The sequence below is a fragment of the Pongo pygmaeus genome, chromosome 4 (genome assembly GCF_028885625.2).
Source record: "Pongo pygmaeus isolate AG05252 chromosome 4, NHGRI_mPonPyg2-v2.0_pri, whole genome shotgun sequence".
Classification (NCBI taxonomy): Eukaryota; Metazoa; Chordata; class Mammalia; order Primates; family Hominidae; genus Pongo; species Pongo pygmaeus.
The window spans coordinates 35,344,312-35,360,090 of NC_072377.2; the positions used below are offsets into that span (position 1 = coordinate 35,344,312).

General features: G+C 42.7%; 1 protein-coding gene across 4 annotated transcripts in view; it reads right to left on the reverse strand.

Moving 5' to 3' along the window:
* The window catches only part of PRLR (prolactin receptor), a 179,097-nt gene extending 163,906 nt beyond the window's left edge, over positions 1–15,191 (reverse strand). For 2 of the 4 annotated variants that reach the window (XM_054487033.2, XM_054487032.2), the window contains exon 1: positions 15,067–15,153. The gene's annotated coding sequence lies outside the window, so the exon portion shown is untranslated. Of the gene's footprint in view, positions 1–15,066 lie in introns of all 4 variants that reach the window. The other 2 variants (XM_054487031.2, XM_054487034.2) reach the window with 2 other exon arrangements.
* Positions 15,192–15,779: the final 588 nt, after the last annotated feature.

Genomic DNA, 15,779 nt, shown 5'->3' on the forward strand with positions numbered 1-15,779 from the left:
TCTTCCTTGCCCCAATATCTTGTCTTATTGGCTGTCATGTGGTAAGCAGTAAGAGCTTTGGACTTGACTACAGAAGGTAAATTCTTTTATAAGGGCTGCCAACAAGAAGCATGTTGCTGGTTTGTTGGTGAAGTGCAAGAAGGGTGTGAAATAGAACTGAGTGGTCAAGGATGTTTTAGGGCCTTTAAGGCTCATAAATTTCTACTGAGCTCAGAGTCAACACTTGCCCCACACCCTTAGCATTTTACCCTGTTGACTGTACATGTGTTGGTGTCCCCCACTAAATCATGAACTCTTTGGTGAGGATGATAGTAATTACTCCGATGAATTGTGTGCTTCCTTGGTGCCAAGTGTTGTACATACCTTGTCTTGTCTTTTTCTCCCAGCAGCCCTGGAATGTATGTTTTAGTAGCCTCATTGTACAGATGAAAAAGTGAGACACAGAGGTAACTCACTTGCTCCACAGCTTCACTCCTGGAAAATTAGAGCTGAGATCTATGTTGTCTGTCTGATTCTAGTGAAAGTTCTCAGTTGCAAGATGTACAAAAGACCCTCACCCCTAGGGCAAGTTCCGGGTCCTTGGAAGAGTGGAATCCATTGCTATTTAGAAATAGAAGTAAGGGCTGGGCACGGTGGCTCATGCCTGTAATTCCAGCACTTTGGGAGGCTGAGGCAGGTGGATAGGCAGGAGTTCGAGACCAGCTTGGTCAACATGGTGAAACCCTGTCTCTACTAAAAAAAAAAAAAAAAAAAAAAAAAAAAATTAGCTGGACTTGGTGGCGCACACCTGTTCCAGCTACTCAGGAAGCTGAGGCAAGAGAATTGCTTGAACCCAGGAGGCAGAGGTTGCAGTGAGCCAAGATTGCACCACTGCACTGCAGCCTGGGTGACAGAAAAAAGACTCTGTCTCAAAAAAAAAAAAAAAGGAAAAGAAAAAAAAGAAATAGAAGAACTCTGGAACTGAGGACTTTCTTTTCACTTAGCTGGATATCAACAAGGCTTCTGGAAACTGTAGTATTACTCAGGCACCAGAAGAAGCTACTGTAAGGTGATATTGGAGGTTCCCACAGGCTCTCAAAATGTTTCTTTCACCTAGATCACAGTGACATTTCCACCAACGGAGACTTGAGGTTGAACCACTATTAACATGCAAATTCTGGAAGTGCTCATTTATTGAACTATAGTGGCCTGAATGGTTTATTGAGTTCTTTGGTATATTCTCAGGAAGGTTCAGTTTGGAGGAGGAAGGGGTCTGACAGAGGAAAACAGACAACAAAGTGGGAGGGGGACAAGAAAAGGAGTTGGGGGCTTATGTGGGGCATCTTAGTAGGGTAAGCAGAGGTAAAAGAAATTCTTCCTGAAACAGAATAGGATGACAGTGGAGAAGTGAAATAAGCAGGTAAACTTATTCCTTGGGCCTAGCATACCACTCTGTGTGATCCTCTAGATGAAATACACATACAAGTGGTCATTAGAGTATGATGGCCATGGACAACGTGGGACATAGGTCAACACCAAAGACAGTGCGCTGCCTTATAGTTTTCAGTCCAGACCTATACAGGTAATTAGAAAACTTTCATTTCTTTAGGAGACATGGATAGTGATTTGGTTTGACACTAGTTAAGCTGACAAGGACTTGGTTTTTAACCATCTGTTTTCTGTGATTATTTGAAATATTCAGTTTCAAAAGTTTAACCCACTTATTGAACATTCCAATTCCAAAGACACTGTTAGGCACTGGGGCAGGGTAAACAAAGGAGAATAAGTCATATTCCTGCCCTCAGGTAGCTTACAGCATAGTGGTCTTGACCAAGAAGTCTATGTTTGACACAAGGTGATAAATGAAGGTGGTAGGGTAATGCCATGAGTGGAATAAGTACATTCTAAAATTCCCCTTTAGGTGACAGGTTTTTGCCTTCCCTCATCCTCTTCCCAAATCTTAGCAAGCCTCTATCTCCAATGATGTTTAACTCCACGTATCCTTCTGGACATCCAACCCATGCAATCCTTTTCTGCTGAGAAACTTCTGAGGCCTGTGATGACCTGAGACAAACGCAGAGAGGAACTTATACCTCCAGTCTCCTGAAAGTGGGTGTACATGCCAGCATTGGGGGCATAAGTGAACCCCAACATTCCCAAGTTCCTGTAGAAGACTGAACCCGTGCAGGCTTAGATCCTAGGACTCTTAAACCTGATACTTAACTCTATCTAGATTATTTGTAAACTCACTGCTGAAAGTACATGCCCACCAATACCCAGATGTGTGCATCTTGTGTGATTTCATCTGTTCTTCTATACTTTTCTCTGAAAATACTGCTGTTCATCCCTAAATAGCCACATTAAATAATACACTTGAGTTTAGAAAGGAAGCTCCAGGGCCACTAAAGGGTCACTGCTACTACTACTGGGGGATCAGCAATAGTCTGTAGGCTCCAGCTTCACACAGTCATAGCATCTCGCGTGAGAGATAACTTTAAAAGAGTATTTGGCCCACATTCATATATATGGCATATTTTTGTAAAGGCTGGAGGACAGGAGAGGGGGACATATTTTTATGAATGCTCTTTTGTATCTTTGAATTTTAAATGAACTAAATGAATTTTAAACCATGCATAAAAATAAATAAAAATTTAAAAGTCACAGATATGAACACTATTATGGTTTCAATGATGTCCTTTGAAAAGTAAAATAAGAAAAGTTGCTAAGAGAAAAATAAAACTCACTGAATCAAACCCTGAGAGAGGTGAGAGACTCATCCCTGTGATCACATAACTGTGATTGCTGTGATCTTTAAGTGACTTGATTTTAGATTAGGATATACCTATATCAAATATATATTCACCCTTACTTTCTGCTAAATATTTAACCAAAATCATCCCAGTAAAGAAGAAATTTACATTATTGGTTTGAAGATAAATTTTTTTAAACATTTAGCTTTTTGTAGGATTCTGAGTTATTTGGAGAATATGCAAAGATTTGAAATCAAACTTTAATTAACTGATGTTGCCACTGCAATCTTCCAAAATTGAGTATAGTTTACTGCAAATATATATATGGATTTCTGTTTTCTTTGCAGTTTTAAATTTGGAAGTTAACCGTAAGAAATACCTGACACATATCATATAATATTTTAAAATAACATTTTTTAAAATTAAAGTTGAATAAACAAATTGATGATTTGATTAAGTAAATTCAACACTTCCAATGAACGCATGTTAATCTCTGTTGAAAATTACCCTATGGAAACTGGAGCAAAAAAATTGCCTCTTATATAATTAAAATATATAACTAGTTTAAGCATATAATATAGAAGACAAATCATCACAATTACTGTCTTTATAGCCATTGCTGAAGAATTCACTACTTAAGTTAAAATCTTAATGCACTTCCTTATATAAACTTCAATTCTGCTAAATCCATTGTTGCTACTATCATTAGGAAGGAAGGAAGGTCTGTTACTTTCATGCTAGTTATTGAGAAACCAAGGTAGATATGCAGTGAAAGGTAGAGAAGACAAATGAAATATTGTGTTTCCTAGGCTTATTTCTCTTCTACTAATAAAACACTGGAGAGAAGCCATCAAAATTTTAAAGCAAATAATGTGGTAACAAATAAATTAATATGACTCTCTATCCTTTTTTAATATTTTTTTTAAGTTTCCAAAGGCCAGCCTCAGATGGCCATAGGGAGCAATTAGAATTTGCTTCATGGCTTGTTGAACAATTTTGGTTTCTTCAGTCTTTGATAAGTGGCAGGTGGGTGGGTACGACACAGAAACTATGAATAGTAGGCAGAAAGAGTTTGAGGAAAAGAGAGGGCATTTCATCAAGACTCCTCTGGTATTGGCAACTTTTACCAGCCAGTGCCCTGTTGGCGGCGGGGTGGGGGGTGGTTTATCCTCCCACCATGGCAGATGGCGGGTGGTTTAGATGTGAGGCCTTCCTGGAGTGGGGTTGGATCATTCAGCCTCTAGATTATGCCATCTCCCCACCAGTCCCACTCCTGGAAGCCCGGCCCAGTTTTAGTGTCTCCTAGTGGTACCTTGGGGTTTTTGCAGGAGAAACAAGTCTACTTCTGAAGGTGGCAGTTTCAATTATGTAGAAAAGTGGCACAACATAGTGGCTAGGAACCCAGAGCTCTACAGACAGATTCAGTTCAAAACCCGGCTTTACTACTTACCAGCTGTATGATCTTGGGCATATGACTTAACCTCTTTTTTTGCCTCAGTTTCCTCATCTATAAAATGATAATAAGAGTACACACTTTTTATTATAAAGGATGGCTGGAAGGACTAAATGAGTTAAAACATGAAATTCTTAAAACAAGGCCTTGCATATAGTCAGTGCCCACTAAATGCTTGCGATTATATTAGCATTTATACAGAGAAACTGACCAACTGTAGAAAGCCCCATGTAAATGTCTGACAGCAAGAAGGCCTTGGTAAACACAGCCAAAGTGTCAAAACACTCAGAAAAGAGATAAACTAGAAATGCGAATGTGACCTTTCCAGCACTTACGAAAAGCACAGTAATCAAAAACAACAAAAGCCATCAGAATAGTCTTAGGAGACAGGATGAAATTTTTATGGTTAAGAGGCAAAAGCAGAAAACAGAAGTTTCTCCCCAGTCAGGGATTTGTTTTGCTCTGCTTAAACAAGTTAAGGTTAAAATTCCTAATGTTTTTAAATAGCACTAGATATTATTCTGTTTTGGTTCAAAACAAGGGGTCTAAAACAAGGGTAGGGCAGGAACAATCATCTTGAACAGGACTAGGTTTTCCAGCACTTTCGCTGGTCCCCTCTATCTGAAAGCCATGCTGGCCGTACCTCCAAATTCCATCCTGAATCCAACACCTCTTCCACCTTGCTTGCTGTCACCTTAGCATGATCCACCCTTCCCTCTTGCTTGTACTTCCGATCAGCCTTCTAGGAACCCTCTGCTTTCAGTCTTCAAGCCATTCTCCACACAGAAGCTGGGAAGAGCTCTCAAAGGCAATGCCAACCATGTTCCTTCCCTGCTGAAAACCTCCCAATGAGTTAGGATGTTAGGCTCTAAAAGCACTTAACAGCCTAACTCCATCCCATGACCTCGGGCCCTCCTTGGTCTTTTCCAACCTGTCCCTCATTGCTTCTTACCTCGGGTCCAGCCACAATGGTCTCCTTTCTGTTTCCTGAACAACTCAGACCTTTTCCAGTCTTAGGACTTTTGCTGTTGTTCTTTCTGCCTGAAGCCTTCTTTCTGCCAGCTCTCGGCATGCTTTTCTTTTTAGTATTGATGTGTTAGCTTGAAGGCCACCTCCTCAGACAGTGCAACTCGTACAAGCTATTGAAAGCAGCCCTCAGCAAACTCTATTCCCTTCACTTCATTGCATTTTTTTCATAGTACTGACTAATTTATTGGGTTTTATTTATTGTTTGTTTTTAGTGTGGATATCTGTTTCCTCTTACTGGGATGTAAACTACACTAGAGTAGGAACTTCATCCTTCTACCTCCAGCTCCTATAATGGGTCCTTGGAACAAAGGAGAACCTCCGTAAACATTAGTTGAGTGAATAAAGAAATTCTGATGCCCATGATACTTGACTAACAGGAGGCCTCTGTCCATCCTTCTCCCCTGCAATCTTTTTTCTTATTTTCCCTAATCCCACAATCTCAGCACCCCAGGAAACAAAATGCTACATCATCTTCTGTCCCCCAACCTCTTCCATCAAATCTAATACAAAAACCTGGTTTCTTTTTATTATTAATACACCTTCTGAGGATTGGTGTATCAGACTTGGCTGGACCCTGGAAAACTGATTCCAGAATCATTCTCGAAATCACAGATTCTTCCACATTTTGGATGACTTGGAATTGGCTTTTTCCAAATCCAAATTTATGAGTACCCCAGCCTACTCTGATACTAAGTAGCTTCTGCAACCAAAATGATTTCCAGGGTCTGAGAGGGTGTTACACAGCCTAGTTATTTCTTGGCTAATTTACCTTGGTAAAGCCTACCCAATGACAGTCCCTGGAGACTACTGCTGTAATTATATTTTTAATAAGGGTGTGAACAGGAACGGAGTTAATTGGCTTTAAAATGGCTGAGACAAGAAAGCAAGTCTTGGTTAACTAAAGATTAACATAGCAATTGGGAAATCTAATATATAGGTGTCAGGAAAGCTTAACCTTTATCTTTCAATCTCATAATTAATTAGCAAGCTTCTGGCAATCTGATTTCTAAATTGCACACAGAAAATTTTAGTCATGAGGCTACTGAGTGTGAGGTCTCTCTATAGAAGTAGCAAACTTAAATTATGCTCAAATCATGTTTTTTAAAGAACAGAATGATGAAATTGCTACTCAATAAAAATATAGTTTGATGGTTTTCTGGGCCATGAGACTCTAAAACAAGGCAAAAGAAGAAATATAAATAAGTAATTAAGATTTGGATCATAGCTTACCAGTAGTAGCTCTTAGACCTGGATGCACATTATAAACCTGGAGAACTGTAAATAAATACGAATGTCCAGGCCCCTTCCCAGAATATTGATTCAGTGAGTCTTTGAGTTGTTTTTAAAGCTCCCTAGGTGATTCTCACGTGCAGTCAGTGTGGAGCAACACTGTTTAGGAGGCTTGATTTTTGCTATTGCTAAAGCTTTTGGAAATTGTTTTAAATCAGTAATGGATTTGGAGACAGAGAAAAGAAAACCCAACCATTTGGGAATGGTACAAATTGACCTATCTTTTTGTCTAAAGAGGCTGTATTGCCAAGACTCTGGCTTTTTCCCCACACTATCCTTCAGAAGAACCTCTGTCCCCACCCCCAGTCTCACCATGGGCAGTGAACCCAGAAGCTCCCAACACATATAGAGGATTCTTTAAAATGTAGCTGTTGGCCGGGTGCGATGGCTCATGCCTATAATCCCAGCACTTTGGGAGGCCAAGGCGGGCACATCAGGAGGTCAAGAGATTGAGACCATCCTGGCCAACATGGTGAAACCCCGTCTCTACTAAAAATACAAAAATTAGCTGGGCTTGGTGGCGCATGCCTGTAGTCCCAGCTACTCAGGAGGCTGAGGCAGGAGACTAGCTTGAACCCGGGAGGCAGAGGTTGCAGTGAGCCGAGATCGTGCCACTGCACTCCAGCCTGGAGACAGAGCAAGACTCCATCCAAAAAAAAAAAAAAAAGCAGCTGTTTAAAATGCTGGGCTTTCTCCTCTTTTCTCAGGGGTGTAGCAAAAAGCTGATATCCTTTCAGTGAACAAGAGCTTCAGAGAAGAGAAATCAGAACAGCCGTAAAGTGTGGGGCTAGGAGCAGCGGAATAGCAACCAGAGTCTTCACTTCCCAGATGTTAGAGTGGATAAACTATAAATATGCAAGGCCAAACTTCGCTAGACTGAGAGCTCCCAGGCATCAGGAACGGGGCTCTCGTGACCACTGTGACTGCCTATGGGTCATTGACACTCAGATAATCACAGTGTTGGCAGCTTAGGGAAACCAGTCATCTTCACCTACTGATCTGTGACACTGATTCATTCATGTAAGAAATAACATTCTAACACCAACAGAAGAGTGGGTAGACTCACTTTGGGAGTTTAATAAGGTATGTGGAATTCAGTGGCTGGAAATTCTAATTTCACCTCCCTGAGAATTCTCATTTCACCTTCATCACCAGCTAGTCTCCTGGCCCAAGGCAAGTAATTAAATTCCATTTCTCAATTTGTAAATTTGGAGAGGTGAGGGAAGATTGTAGATGCTTATAAAATAGCTACTGTGGGCACTATTAGGCATGATAATAAAGCCCTTGGCAATGATTACAAAAAGCCTGGTAGAAACAAGCACCTGTGAGATACCCATTGTGCTCCACTTAGGCACTATAGGACACCCCCAAAGTACACAGAGGAAAAGAGTAGACAGCTGGTTACAGAGGCTTTCAGCCACATCATTCAAGTAGACAGAATCACCATGAGGAATTATCTGTGAATTTAAAAGACTACATACAAATGTGCGTGTATATACAATTTCTACAAATTAAAGGTCACACTCTTGGTTGTCCATTTAATCTCCTTTAAAAGATTACTTCTTTCATTTTATGTCCCATGATTATGATATACAAATCTTGGTTTTTGCTCAGTGATTCTTAACTCTGACTTCACATTAGAATATTCTGGGAAATTGAGACAGAAACAAAAACAAAACAAAATCAATCAGAAACACCACTGAGACCAGGCCCCAGTCTTAAACTAATTAAATGGAAGCTCTGGAGTGGGGCTGAGGCATTTGTAATTTTTAAAAGCTTCCCAGGTGATTCTGATGTAAAGCTCAGATCTGGAGCCACTGGATTAAGCCAACTGTTCTTTCCCAAATCACGCACCCCCGAACCCATGCACATTTCCACTGCCACGCCACTGCGCATTTTTTCTTATTTGAGGTGGCTCTCTCCTTCTCTCCCTGTGTCTTTAGGCTTCCAGCCCTCAATGCCCATTTTCTACTTGGTCTTTCTTAACGTACCTTAGAGGTTATGGGCATGCTGCCCTCCAGAATTGCAAAACTTTGGTTGCATCATTTATGTAACACTTAGAAAATGTTCTTTACATGCTACTGGTCTTTTATGTTTCTGTCCACCTTCCCAACTAGGAACTATGCTCCTCCAGAGCAAGAACCATGTTTTATTCTTCTATTTTCCCCATGGAGTCTAGCATAGATTTCCTGGCTTACACAATGCTGAAAAATATGTGTTGCTGTTGATGTAGAAATATTACTAGGGCAGCCCTAGAGAAATAGCTGGGAAAGCTCATTATTTTCTTAAATTGTTATCTTCCCTAGTTTCTTTATCTATAGATACTCTTGCTTAAAGAACTCCAGATGGCCTGGGATGTCACAGGAGCTTGGTGATCCTTTGCCAAATACAAGAGGCCTGCAGGAAACCAGTGCAAACCAGAACTGGCTACCCCTTGTTCAGTTTAGGTCATTAACATAGCGTTACAATGCTGGGCTCCCCACCCCTAGAAGAAAACTGTCGCCATTTTCTCTCCATAGGATGCATGGAGAAGCATGTTTATCTGTGTCTGTGCCTCTGTACTTCCTCCCTGCATGTGTTTACATAGCTCCCCGCCCCACATCTAACTCGTCACAATCCTGCAGCTTCCCACAGCTGGGGAGAAGATGACTTTTTAGAGCAAGAGGTCTCTCATTTTCCATTTCTGGCCAGTAAATAAAACCAGCTTGTCCTTTTTCAATTGGGTGTTCTCTCTCTGGAACCTATACAGACTAGAGAAAGAACTCAGTCTACCAGTGACAGATGCACTAAGATTCATTCTTGTCAGCTTCTTTACTGCCATTTCCCCCAGATTTGGATTTCAAGTGGAAATGAACAAATGTTATTCCAAGAGAATCTTACATAATGTTTTGCTCCAGCTACATAAAGGCAACTCCTCCTTGCAGGCACATGTCTAGAGATGCCATTTGTATTCAGGTTATCAATCATAACCATGGCCAATTTGTACAGCACATTTCACCATTACCATTTTTTGTGGCATTATCTCATCAACACCAAACTTACTACACGAAGTAAGGGAGAAAGTTGGGGGAAAAAAGGGAGAGAGAGGGTAACATGCAAACCAGTAGAGTAGACAAAAGCAGAATCCAGATCTTTGCTCTTCAGAGGCTTTCTCCAGCAATACCAGAATCTGACTGCTCTTTTTTTTGAAATAAATGAAACTGCAGGAAAAAAATTCTATCTTTATTTCATTGACGTATTTGAGGGCCACTTTAGCTAGTGGACAAAAGAAACCGAAGTTGGTCTTTTGTGATGCCCCTGGAGTAGCCCTTCTGGCAACTGGGACTACTTTTTGTTCATGCTGTTTAAAGCAAGAGGACAGGGAGAAACATTTATTACTGCATGAGATTACTTATTTAATGAGCTTTGCACAAAAACATGAAGCTCTAGTTGTCTCCTCGTCTGATTTTACAAAGCGCCCAAAACTACAAAGACAATGTACTAGGAAGTGATTTAAAGGTAAAACTTTAAATCCAGATTTAAAATGACCCTTTCGTTGTAGGACATTTGAAAGCCTCTTGAGATTTACCTGAGTGAGAGGATTGGTCTTGGTGATGAATATAATCACTGAGTCTATTTTATCAGATCCCAAAGTGATGTGGTATAGTGGACTTCAAATGATCACCTGCCAACCAGCAGCATGAGGCTGGGGGAGAAGGAAGAGGGACCTCTTTTCTCTCGTGCTTCACCACATAACTGAATATGGGGACAGATGAGAAGGAGCCTGACACAAGAATAGAGGAAGAAGTCACGTTTGGAAGAAGGGGGAAAAAGGTCCTATCATGTATTTGTCAACTTATTAGTCTAGATCAGTGCCATTCAACGGAAATATAATGTGAGTCATATATGCGATTTAAACATTTCTATTAAGCCACATTAAAGGAAAAAGGTAAAATTAATTTTAATATATTTTATTTAAACTAGTATATCTAAAATATTATCATTTCAACATACAATCAATATAAAAATTGAGACAGTTTACTTTTGTTTTTGTTTTCGTTTGAGACGGAGTCTCACTCTTTCACCCAGGCTGGAGTGCAATGGCGCAATCTTGGCTCACTGCAAGCTCCGCCTCCCAGGTTCAAGAGACTCTCCTGCCTCAGCCTCCCAAGTAGCTGGGATTACAGGCGCCCACCACCATGCCTGCCTAATTTTTGCATTTTTAATAGAGACAGGGTTTCACCGTGTTCCCCAGGCTGGTCTCAAACTCCTGAGCTCAGGCAATCCACCCACCTCGGCCTCCTAAAATGCTTGGATTACAGACATGAGCCACCACGCCCGGCCAAGACAGTTTACTTTTTTGGGGGAATACTAGGTCTTAAAAATCTGGGGTGCATTGTACATTTACAGTACATCTCAATATGAAATAGCCACATTTCAAGTGCTCAATAGGCACACGTGGCTAGTGGCTACTGTATTGGACAGTTCAGTTGTAGGTACACTAACTGGAATTTGGGACATCAAATACAAATCATTGTCAGCATTCAGCTACTTAATATACTTTTGATATTCTCCTTCTATCGGCTCCCTCACTGTCTCCAAAAGACATTATCTCAAAGGCCACATGCTGTGTTAGCAAATAGTTGTGGGCTTTGGAGTGAAATAGACTAAGGGATTCAAATACCAGCTTCATAACCTTGGACTAGCTCCTTAACCTTGATGACTCTTGGTTTCTTCAACTGTAAAATAAAAACAAAAATAGCTAACTCACCAGATTATTGGGAAGATAAACAGAGTACACAGCACAGCCTGGAATAGTATAGTAGGCATTCAAACAATAATTCCCCCTATATATAACTCAACTTCTAAAGGGCCCATCTTCAGACTTTAAGCTTTACTGCTTCATTTACTCCAATTTAAGAACTTTCTCTTGAGAGTTCTGCTAAGGTAGCCCTTTCCCTAGACTTTCACAGGGCTGGCTCCCTTTTTGAAAATGCGGGTTTAAGTTCAAGGGTATCCTTTGTATGGCAGTCTTCTCTGACTTCCCTGTTGAATGTTGCTCCCACATCCTGTCACTCTCTAGCCTTCAGCCTCTATTTTCTTCATAGCATTTATCAGTGCCTGAAATGATTTTATTTATGTATTTGTTCACCCGACTATTTTCTGTCACTCTCTCTGGCACAGATGCTCCACAAGGGCTGGGATCCTGTGTGTCTCATTCCCCACTGTGTCGTCAAGTGCCCAGCACAAAACAGAGCTCAGCAAATGTTTGTCGAATAAATGAATGAAAACGTGCTCAGCACAGGGAGGCAAAGGTAAGTGGTGTTCTGATTCTAAAGGTGGTAGAGAATGAACATTCCAGAGCTCTGTTTAACTAAAAGGATTACCAAGGAAGTCAGTGACAGAGAGCCAGCCTCACCTGCTAATGTTGGGTATTGCCAATCTTGAGTCTAATGGCTGGGCTTGGGAAGGGTCAGGAATATTATTCTCCCATAGGTGATCTTGTTGTTGCTACCTGTTAATATGTATCAGAAGCCAAGCACATGTTCACACCGCTTAAAAGCACCCACTAGATTTGGCTATTCCTGCCTTTTAGAAGAATCTTAATCCAGTTGGCTGATGCAAGTGTCTGATATTGGGGAGCTTGCGAACACTGGGTAGTGAAAAAAGAGTGGGTGCCAAAGTCAGACAGACCTGGGCTTGGATCCTGGTTCTGCATTTCCTGAGCTAGGCAGATGCGGGGTGTGGGGTGGGGGGTGTATGTACATTTCTATGTTTCAGTTTCTTTACTGGTAAAACTTTAAATGATAACTCTTACTCTGCAATCTTGCTATGAGAATTAATTGAGGCAATGTGTGAAAGTGTTTAGCACATCTTAAAGGCTCAGTAAATAGTAGGCATCAATATTGCTATCTTTGCATGCAGGAATACCTCACCAATGTATACTGATAGATCTTTGGCTACTCTGTGGATATCCAATTTCCTTTTAAGTTTCCGATGTTTCCTTCTTTCAGTGCTACATCATCTGACCACTTGCAATGGAGGCACCAGGACCCCATGGAGAGAGAGTACATGCTGAGTTGGCTACATCTGTGCCAAACTGTGAAAGATGACAATGGAGACATTTCTCTCTACAGTTTCTGAAGATGGACCCAGCCACAACACTTCTTTCCATGCCTGGCTGTTTTTAGCTGCAGGCACAGCTCTGGCTGTTTTGTACTCAAGACTATGGGTCAAAAGAGAACTGAGAGACAGGTCAAGTATCCATGCCGGTCTGGTCATATTTTACTTGCCGGCAATACATAGTGCTCTGCTTGACACTGCACAATTGGAACAGCCAGTCTGACTCTGTATTCTGAGCCCACCACTGCTTTCTGAGCATAACTAGACCAGAACTAATTTTACTTATTCTTCTACTAATGTAAGCCCCATAGGAGAGAGAGAGAAAGCTGTTCTAAAAAGCATGAGACTATTGAACACTTACTTATGGTGCCACATTAATATTAATAAAAACAGTTTATCATTGACTATGGGCTAGGCATCATTCATAGTATTTCCATTCTCCCAACAACCATGCCAAAAAAAAAAAAAAAAAGCAGCATTATTTTCATTGTGCTGATAGGAAAAGTGAAGCTCAGGAAAACTCAGAGGCTTGCTCAGTGTGGGAGTCAAGACCTGAAGCCCAGTCTGTTGAGCTCCAAAGCCCTGTATGTTTTCTGATGTGCCTTGCTGGCACTGCTAGTGGAACACCCAGGGTCCCCAGAGATCTGAGTCCTTAGTCCTCTAAAGGCAAAGTACAGAGGTTCAAAAGAATACGGCTGCCTACTCATACGATGCCTCAGGGAGCAAAGAGTGCTTCATTTCCAAACAAAGCCTTGGCCTCCCTGCCATCCAGCTAGGTGACCTGAAGAGCACTCTGATTCAGACAGCAATCCTCTTTAGATGGCTCTCCAGGGTTGGTGGGACTGAAAATTCTAGGGGTAAGGACTGTCGCCTTAGAAGAGTCATTAAAAAGAGTTGTGAGGAGGGGTCCCCTGGAGTCAGAGGCTGGTAGAGCTCTGGAGAGAGCATGTGGGGAGCTCACCCATGACAGCAGAGCTGCCTCCTTCAGCAGCGTGGCTGACTCCAGACCCCCAAGAAGGCTGTGGATTACTCCCACAGTCAGCCCAACCGGCAGCAAGGAGTTGGCTGGGTGGTCTTGATACAGGAGGAGGAACAAGGGATTGTCACCTGGGATTCAGGTATGGCTTTCAGGGAGTATCCACAAACCCTCAGGGATTGCATGTAAAATTTTATGTACATGCCATATGCATTTTCCCCCAGGAAGAGGACTCAAAGCTAATTCTCAAAAGGACCTATCACCCATAATTTTTAAGAACCACTGAAATTAATATTTTCATCTGCTCCTCTCTTGCACTATTCAGCACTTCCACCTCATTAAACATTTATATATATATATATATATATAAATAATTAATTCCCTAAACTTTGCAGATAAAAAACGAAGCCCTGAGAGGGTATCTTGCCGGAGTTTGCACAGCTGATGGTCAGGACTGGGATTAGCAGCACTTCCCTGGTCAAGTGAAGCACGATTTCAGGTGGGAAATCTTTCCCGGTCAACTTGACAAATGAAGAAAAAGTGATCCCTCCAGGCTAATAATAATGTTTTGCAACCATTTTCAAGTCCAGTCATAGAATCCTCTATGTTGCTTGTTCTTAGGGCAGTGTGGGTTGCTTCCCCAGGATACAGGTAGAGGTCACTAAAAGGATAGTTTTCTACTCAAAGAGCCAGAACTCCAGCCCTTGCCTTCCCCTGCCGCAGCACTCGGGCCGGCCCTCCAGTTACCTGAGTTTGCCTGACTTTAACCAACTCCCCTTCCCTTCCCTCCTCCCTCCTCCAGCGGGCTCTCCTTCCAGCTTCCTCCCGGGCTGCAATTCCTCTGCCTAGGTGCCTCCGTCCAGCTCCGGCTTCCGGCCCGGAGGCTGCTCATCAGCCCCTACCCTCGCTGACTTTTGGGAGGAGCAACACCTTTCGGGTCAGCATTGCTAACCCTAAACTTTCCCCGCCGGATGCCCGCGAGGCTGCTGCGGCGGCGGCTGCTGCTGATGGGAGAGTCTCGAGACCGGCTCTCATCACATCACCTGTCTGCGCCCCTTCCCCCTCCCCGCTCTTTTTTTCTTTTCTTTTTATTTTGACGCAAATAATTTGCATTCTGAGAATCCCACAATCAACGCCGAAACTCATGCTCAAGGATACAGGTGAAGATGCCTTTGACAAAGGCGAATGCGAGCCAAGTGCAGTTTGTAAAAGCTGGGGTTGGGGGCAGTGGTGGAGGCAAAGCACCTTAAGAGTATTTTTTAGCCCCTCTGAGAAGGGACATCCGGGCGGGAGGCGGGCGGATCCCGGGCTTCCCCGCCGGCTGCGGGGTCTGGCTCCTGGCTGGCGTTCTCTCCAGCAGCCCGCGCCGGCGGTCCCGCGCTCCCCTTCAGCACGCGGGCCTCGAACCCGCCTCTCGGACAGCGGCCGCCCGCGCCGCCCCTGCCGCGCGCCGTCGGAGGCGGCCTCAGCTCGCCATGGGTACTCACTTTTGCCGGGGAGCAAAGTCTGCCACATCAGTCGATGAGCACTTCCTGCACGAGGACGTGAAGCTCCATTGTGTGGAAAGCTGTTTCGCGAACGGTCGGTAAAATCCAGAAAGAGGGAGAACGAGTGAGTAAGGCAGAAAGCCCAGCCCAGAAAACCGGCGTCTGGGGATTTCAGACTCAGCTCCACGGTCCCCAGCCCGGTGGCTCTGTGAGAAGAAGCTCAACTCGGTGCACTTGTTCACTCTTTCTTCATGAGAGGAGGAGTCAGTGTTGCAACATTTATGTTCCTTGCTGGAGGCAAAACAGTGATTTTCTTCAGCATGCAAAACGTCCAGAGCCTGCCAGTTTTACAAGGCGACGGAGGTAGTTGGGGGAGCTGGAATCCTGCGAAGACGTGAAGAAACAACTGATTCCCCCCAGATCGGTTTTGCATGATTAGGGCCACACATCTTTCATTGAGACTGTACCAGAAAATAGACAGACAAAACAATAATAAAAATGACTTAGTGAGTTGAATGACCTCAAAGATGATATTTTTCCAGGCAGCCAAGATGTGGAGTGTCTCCGTGTCAAATTTCTTTCCTTATTTCTGAGTAACATTGAACAGCAGCTTGACAATATTTGAGAGGTTCTCCAGGGATTTGAATTGCACCTTGCCTGAGGAGTCAGATAGAAAGGAGCAAAAGAAGATAGTCAGTGACCTAAGGTTTTGC